The sequence below is a fragment of the Nicotiana sylvestris genome, chromosome 2 (genome assembly GCF_000393655.2).
Source record: "Nicotiana sylvestris chromosome 2, ASM39365v2, whole genome shotgun sequence".
NCBI classification, from domain to species: Eukaryota; Viridiplantae; Streptophyta; class Magnoliopsida; order Solanales; family Solanaceae; genus Nicotiana; species Nicotiana sylvestris.
In genome coordinates this window covers 11,144,784-11,153,539 of record NC_091058.1, presented here as the reverse complement: position 1 = coordinate 11,153,539, position 8,756 = coordinate 11,144,784, and the positions used below count along the sequence as shown (strand labels likewise).

General features: G+C 37.5%; 1 non-coding gene across 1 annotated transcript; it reads right to left on the bottom strand.

Annotated features, from left to right (window-relative positions):
• Positions 1 to 1,081: 1,081 nt before the first annotated feature.
• On the bottom strand, positions 1,082 to 1,194 carry LOC138886670 (U5 spliceosomal RNA). The gene has a single exon (XR_011405717.1). It is a non-coding gene; the product is annotated as a U5 spliceosomal RNA (small nuclear RNA).
• Between the last annotated feature and the right edge of the window lie 7,562 nt (positions 1,195 to 8,756).

The following is an 8,756-nucleotide window of genomic DNA, read 5'->3' as shown; positions in this document are numbered from 1 at the left end:
ATATCAAAATTTCCACTTCCGGTCGAATTTTCTCAAAAACCTTCAAATTTCTATATTTAGCCAAATGACTTCAAAATGACCTCTGGACATCCAAATTCACTTCCGATCGCGCTCCCAACTCCAGAATCACCATACGGAGCTATTTCTAGACTCGGAATCCCAAACGGACATCTATAACTCTGAAATGTCTTCCAACCCAAATTTATGAAATTCTTCTAAAATACTAACTTCCACAATATACGTCGAAATGCTCACGGTTTATCCAAAACTAAATTCGGACATACGCCCAAGTCCGAAATCATCATACGGACATGCTGGAACTTTCAGATCCCAATTCCGAGGTCGTTTACTCAAAATTCCAATCTTAGCCTTTTTCTTCAACTTAAGGTTGCCGCAATGAAAAGTTTCTTTCCAATTTGACTCCGAATTTTCCGAAATTCAACTCTGACCATACGTACAAGTCAATATACCTGAAATGAAGCTGTTCATGACTTCCAACTGCTGAACGACGCGCTAGAGCTCAAAATGACCGGTCGGGTCGTTACACAATATTTTCACATTTTAACTGTTCAACTACTCTTATGAAGGGTCGTTTCATTTGGAAATAAATTATAAAAAGGTCCAGCAATGTAAAGATTAATAATATAAAATTGTATAATGCATGGTTATTTCTATTGAATGTCTATTTTGATATATTACATATTGCTAGTATGCATTTGTCTAGTTTTTTTAACAAAATAAAAAAAATTATGTTGCTATATTAATGAATACAAGAAGAAAAGAAAAACAAAATTGTAGGCACATTGATGAATACAAATCTCAAATTAAACATACAAATTTTTACGTGGAGACAAAATCCCTTCTTGCAACATTTTTATGTATATATATTAGATACTATACTTCGATTCTCAATAATCTTTAAGAGAAATTGAATGTGTAAATAGATTACATGTTAATACAGCTCGATTTGTTGTTGTTAATACAACACATTTTCAGATGATATTAAATTTAAACAAAAGAGCTCACTTGAGTCATTTTCAAATTTTCATATAAAGAGATTCAAACTAGATTTTTAGGGGTTCTCGTTTAAGAAAACCCCTCTAAAAATTGGTGTATGCCACAATTTGCAACAAACACACGGTATTCTTTAGTAAAAGGCGAAAGAATAGTTCGCTATGTGCTTATCGCGTGGTTGCGTGAATTAAACAAAATTGCACGTGCTCTTTATATATGGTTTCATCTGCCAGCTTGTTAGAAACTTCCTCGATGTGGGAATTTCTTCTTGTTACATAACAGGGCATTTGCATCTATACCCGCTTTTTGTGTCACGTTTTAACTTGTGCCCGCTTTGCAAAAAAATTGCAAGCGTACCCGCTTTTTCGCATAACTTCAGCATACGAGGCTGAAGTAGCAAGGCAATCACGCAAAACTTCAGCATTCTAGTAGCCGGGCCTGAAGTTCAGCTCTAGAGCTGAAGTTTTTGTTTTGTAACTGTCGAACTACAGCTCTAGAGCTGAAGTTTTTGTTTGTAAGCTTCAACTCTAGAGCTGAAGTTGTTGTTTTGTAACTGTCGAACTTCAGCTCTAGAGCTGAAGTTTTTGTTTGTAACTGGCGAACTCCAACTCTAGAGCTGAAGTTTTTGTTTGTAAGTTTCAGCTCTAGAGCTGAAGTTTTTATTTTGTAACTGTCGAACTTCAGCTCTAGAGCTGAAGTTTTTGTTTTGTAACTTGCGAATTTCAACTCTAGAGGTGAAGTTTTTGTTTGTAATTGGCATACTTCGAGCTGAAGTTCTTAAAACTCTTGAGTATGTACTGCTGAAGTTCTTAAAACCCTTGAGTATGTACTGCTGAAATTTCTATTTTTGGGGAAGGGGGAAGGGGGAAGGAGTCCGGAACCAAAATGTTATTTTTTCGGACCCAAACTACACAAATAGGTGGTAAAAAATGACTTTTTTACATATAGCGCCATAATACCTGGCTCTATATACTAACAGTAACGACACCGTTAAGGTATAGCGCCAGGTATTGTGGCGCTATACTGTAAAAGCTGACATGGCCAGGTATAGCGCCACAATACCTGGCGCTATATATACATCATTAATGTATAGCGCCATGTATAGTGGCGCTATACATAGATTTTTTATACCCCTCCGTCTTCCACTCGATTCATCCTCCATTTTTAAACCCCCATCTTTCTTTATTGCCCCCCCCACCAAATACCCCGTTTCTGCCATTTTAAAAAAAAATAAAAAATTGGGTCCCCCAACACATAAAACTCGAAGAAAGAGGGTCCCACATTCGAGTAGAGTTTCGTGGTATTGTTGATTCACAATTCCGGAGTCAAAATTTCAATCTTTTTGCTTTGCCAAAATTCTAAATCGAGGTATTTCGATTTATTTTAAGTTGAAACATTTATAATAATGTATATTATTTGATTTGCATGTGTTCTATTTCGGTTTGTGTTTTTTTTCGAAACTAGAATGTTAAATTTATCCGGATTTAATATTAGTGTTTTAAAAAAAAATATAAATTAGTAAAATAAATTTGTCTGTTAATATCCTGATTTATATATATGTTTTTCCATGCCGTTTTGTATTTTATTTGCAATTAAATTTATTTGTTGTTTATGGTTAGTTTAGATTATTTTTTAGCGTAGTAAAATCCAGACCTTTTTAGCGTAGTAAAACGTAGACCCTTATAGCGTAGTAAAATTTAGAGCCTTGTAGCGTAGTAATGTGTAGTATTTTAGCTTAGAATTCCTTTTGTTTAAGTATCTTATACTGGTAGTTGAAAATGCAAACTTTGTACAATTAAGTTAATAATTGTATCAACACACATAATTAGTAATTTGTACAATTAAGTTATTAAAAAATATGAATTTAAATTATAATAAAAACACATTATATATATATATATATATATATATATATATATATAATTTGTACAATTAAGTTATTATAAAATATGAATTTAAATTATAATAAAAACACATTATTATATATATATATATATAATTTGTACAATTAAGTTATTAAAAAATAATAATTTAAATTATAATAAAAACACATAATTATATATATATATATATATAATTTGTACAATTAAGTTATTAAAAAATATGAATTTAAATTATAATAAAAACACATAATTATATATATATATATATATATATATATATATATATATATATATAATTTGTACAATTAAGTTATTAAAAATAATAATTTAAATTATAATAAAAACACATAATTATATATATAATTTGTACAATTAAGTTATTAAAAAATATGAATTTAAATTATAATAAAAACACATAATTATATATATATATATATATATATATATATATATATATATATATATATATATAATTTGTACAATTAAGTTATTATAAAATATGAATTTAAATTATAATAAAAATACATAATTATTAATGATAGTTACAGTTGACGACATGGACGCGACTATACATCCCGACCTCCGGACGTTGGATCTATTAGCCCTACAACCCCAGCATAGATATGAGTATATATGGGACGGACAGTTGCTTACGCAGACTTTTCGGGCTAGGAGAGTGGATCTATTGTGGGTGTTTTTGAGTCCTCCCCGCGTTCTACATCCCCGCGTTCTACATCCCCGCGTGGTCCATTACTTGGAGGAGATGAGATTATATAGGATTATTAGGATTGGTCGGATACAGCTCGACTATGCTTTGATCACGGCCTTAATTGAGCGGTGGCGACCAGAGACGCACACTTTCCATTTGCCCATCGGCGAGGCCACCATCACACTCCAGGACGCTGAGATTTTATATGGCCTGTCCGCTGATGGCTTGCCAGTTTTACTGCCTGCGACTATGAGATATTATTCGCGGCAGACATATTGGGATATGCTACACATGCTCACGGGTTTCATGCCGGAGGACGAGGCGGTAGCGTCTGGGTCCAGTCGTATACAGTTGGTCCCCATTAGAGACCACTTGGTGCAAATCCACCATACTATCATCGATGAGTCTGCGGAGGTGGATGTACAACGATATACGAGGCTGCTGTTGCTCCTTCTATTTGGGGGGGGGGTCTTGTTCCCGAACACTTCGTGGAACCTAGCGAGCCTCCGTTTTCTGCATCATATTTCCCGGTTCGAGGATACATTTTTGTACAGTTGGGGTGGTGCTGTCATCTCATATCTGTACAAGCAGATGTGCCGGGCTTGATCGGCACACAGAGAGACGTTGGTGGCTTTCTGCCGCTTCTACAGGTGACAACATATTCAAATAATATGTCCATTAGTTACAATTCTACCTAGTTATAGTTAATCTTATACTTTACGTCAACTTTGTATGTTAGGTTTGGGTCTGAGAGCGATTTCTGCAGTTTCAGCCACCTCTACCACAATTACCGGCTAATGTAGAAATTCCGCAACTCCCTTTAGCCTGTAGGTGGGTTATGCGTCGTACTCCTGCACGAGAGTATGATGCCCATCATAATCTCCCCCTCTGCAGGGATGTGATGGATTTGCTGGAAGACGCACAGGTGAATATCTAACTAAACTTACCTGTTATAGATTAACTTAGTGATGCACATACTAACGGTTTGTGTTCTTATTTGATAGTTCATCAGGACGTCGTACACTGATGAGGTGATAGGTACCCTGCCAGCGTATTGCACGTTCGGCCGACATATTTGGAGGGCTTCTATCCCGCTCATATGCCTCGATATTGTCGAGCATCATGCCTCCGAGCGGGTATTTCGTCAGTTTGGCCTGCCGTAGCCTATACCGACTCCGCCTGCATAGCATGCTTTACATTATAAGAGGGATGATCGGTCCAGGGCAGACGACACATTTATGGCATGGCTTAACGAGCAGTTGGGTACCTGGGACATGCGAGGGGACTTGACCCCACCTCCGCAACACTTTCCTATTCCATGTTATATGGCATGGTACCGCACTGTTTCCCGACTTTTTATCGGGAACCCAGTTCATTAGGAACACGGTCGGTACGTCCCATATGCCGAGAGACGCGAGGCCCTGGTATGTTTTCTGTTATTATTAGCTATATAGCTATAATTTAGTGCTAAATATGTAGTTTATATTTTTTACTTTGTGCAGGCGATTGAATTGCATACCGTCTATCATATGGGGCAGCAGATGCAGAGTTATGTCCACGATCCTATGGCCATGCAGGAGTATAGTCGTCGATTCATGGATGTGGCTGCCCAGACACTGCAGCGAGCCCGATCGGATCAATGTTTGGCATACGAGGCTGATTATATGGACCCAACCACGTACCAACGAGGCCGTGGTATCCCACGAGTTGGTGGTGCCCGACGAGCTGGTGGTGCCGGACGACGTGGTCGTGGGTGGAGAGGAGGTGGTCCCCAGCAAGAGGGCGTTGAGGCTCCTGCTGTTGATGTTGCTACTGATATGGCAGGTGGCATGCATGAGACGGACATGCCGTCTTACATCCTTGGAATTTATTGCACTCCAGTGCCATCGCAGGTGACCCCATCGGGTCAGTTATTGATCACGGGCTTGGATATTCAAGGAGTGGATTGGGGTAGATACTTCCCAGGCCCGTCTACCACTGTTGAGGATCGACCGACCCGAGATTTTTATAGTGGGCGTCGACTGAGTTATGGCTCCACATCACATGCGCAGGTATGAGTTTATTAGTATTGAATTTGAATTTGTGTTAACTACAACTTATTTATTTTCTTTAACTTTATTAATTTCCTTTTTAAGGCTTCATGCGATGCAGCGACAGATGACTACATTCAGGATCTAGAGACGATGATGGTAAGACAATATAAATTGTTGTGAATTGTTATGTAGTTTTCTATATTAAGTTTCACATTATTATGTAGCCTTCTACTGGAGCTGATAACACCATCGATACATGTCATCCTACGCCGCATCCGGCTATAAGGAGACAACTTGATGATGATGATCCTGAGAGCTTACCCGGGCGGGAGGGGATGCGCCTCAGGCCAGCGGCTGCATTCAGACACACCGGATGCGGGATACATTGACATGGTATAAATAATATTTTTTTATACATTAACAATATTATTTAATCGAATATGCGCATTACTTTTTTTAGTTCTCCATTCGTTTGATAGTTTCATAAAATAAAATTTAATACAACACAAGAACTTAAACTTAACTTTCATTTCAATTAAAATAATATTTAGTACAACACAAGCACTTAAACTTAACTTCCATTTCAATTAAAATAAAATGTAGTACAACACAAGCACTTAAACTTAACTTCTACTTCAATTAAAATAAAATTTAGTACAATACACAAGGAAAACATTACTACATCACAAACATAACTGGCCAACATAATAAAAATACATGAAATATGAAAAATAAACTAAACACATACATGCCAATGTTTAGCCCCGGTTGCTATTTATTCTCCGCTCCAACCACTTAAATCGTTCTTCCAGTTGTTCTTTTTCTTCTTCTACCTCTTTCAGTTTCGCCTTCACCTCCGCAAGTTCCAGTTTATATTTTTTTTCCGATCCTTTTGTGCTTCACAATTCTATTATGTTTTCCATTTTTCTTCTCCCACCTCCTTCAGGTTCGCCCTCAAGTATGCAATAATTCTATTGCTTTCTTTTTCATGTTCCTGTTGTCTTAAACACATATTATGAAGAAACTGGAGTTGTTCTCTGTAACATTCCTGATAACATGGTTCATCAACCCATTCTTGAAAATCACAGATAGGTTCGCCGGGGACCTTGTAAAACTGGTTCATACAGTGCCAGTAGCGGCGTCCAATTTCACCACCTTCCCAACAATTTTGCATCAAGCATGCTTTTTCACAGTTGCACTTTGGTGGACGAAGAGGTTGAGCCATTTGTGTAATATTTGCTTTTAGTAAAAAAAACCTTACCTTTAATAAAATATTTGCTTTTAGTAAATTTTGAGCACACAACATAACTACAATGAGCCGGTTATTTATAGGCGAGACAACACCCACATAACGTACTATCTAATGGTGCTATACTTTGCGTGTCAAATATCATGATGTTGACAAGACAACTTTATGTCAGCTGGTCAGCTTTTTCAGTTCGACAAGACAACACACACATAACGGACTATTTAATGGTGCTATACTTTGCGTGTTAAATATCATGATGTTGACAAGACAACTTTATGTCAGCTGACCAACCTTTTCAGTTCGACAAGACAACACACATATAACGGACTATCTAATGGCGCTATACTTTACATGTTAAATATCATGATGTTGACAAGACAACTTTATGTCAGCTGGTCAGCTTTTTCAGTTCGACAAGACAACGCACATATAATAAATATACAGATAATTTTATTAAATTATTATTTAAATAGGTAAAATGGGAAAGTACAAATAATAGTTAACAAGCATAATTTTATTCCATAAATCTTGCAACATAGATATAACAACTAATTATTACAACATCAACTCATGGGTAGTTAGGTACACTAGAAGAACACCCACCACGAGCTTGATTAGTTTTGCCATCCAAACCAGCTGAAGGACATTTACGACGGTCGTGTCCTGTTTGCGAGCATATACCACATTTGCGCGCATAAACGGTGTCACTAACATCCATTTGGTTCCGTATACGTGTTCTTTTCTGCACCTGTCTTTTACGCAAATAGGACTTGTTACACACCATTTTAAATGGTTCCGGAGGCCAATAATTCTCAGCACCCACTGGCTGCAACTGACCACTATATGTGTTTAGGTACTTGGAAACACTATATTGTTGATCAACATAGTTGGTCTCCGTATAACCAACACGTTGAAAACACTTGATGGCATGTGAGCAAGACATATGGTAGATGGACCATTTCCCACAGGAGCATAACCTTACAGATTCATTTACAGTATATACATTATTACCCCGATTATTATGGATAGCGGTGTGAACTTCAAAAACACCTATTTCGTTATCATACTGCAAAAGTGAATGTCAATGTGCTCGCCGTCTATATTTCTCAAATCTCTTCATAGGCACTGGCATAAATTCAACACCCCTCTCTATCAATTCCGTTGCAGCTGCAGACCATTGAACAAACCTCTCCGCCATTTGCTTGAACGACATCCGCACCATGGCTGTGACGGACAATCCTCTTGCCGACTTCAATAACCCGTTGAAGGACTTTGACATGTTTATAGTAAGAATTCCCCATCGTCTGCCACCATCCGCATACAACGTCTACTTTTCAGGGTCATGTCGCATTAACCAACGATAGGCTGCCTCGTCTTCTTGCCTGATAGAATCCATATGCCTCCGGAATTTATGTTGGTGGTGGTCTATTGCTGCCATCCACATCAAATCATGTAGATCCTTGTTGGGATGTGCCTTCTAGAAATTGGCCTTAAAGTGCCTCACATAGTAACAGTGGTATGCATAAGGTTCTTGCCATGCAAGCAAGTTCTCCACAGAACTTAATATACCACAGTGCCGATAAGATATTAGACAAATACCTGAACACTGTTTGACAATGTGCTCTTTCATGTGGTTCAAAAACAGCGTCCATGTCTCTGTGCTTTCATTGGCACAAACAGCAAAAGCTAGAGGAAATATTTGTCCATTAACATCCACTGCCACAGCTATCAATAGCTTGATATCGTACTTTCCATAGACATGAGTTCCGTCTATGGATATTACTGGCTGGCAATGCAAAAAACCATCAATTGCTGGCTTAAATGCCCAGAACACTTAATTGAATATGTATTCTGGTGTTCCCGGACTC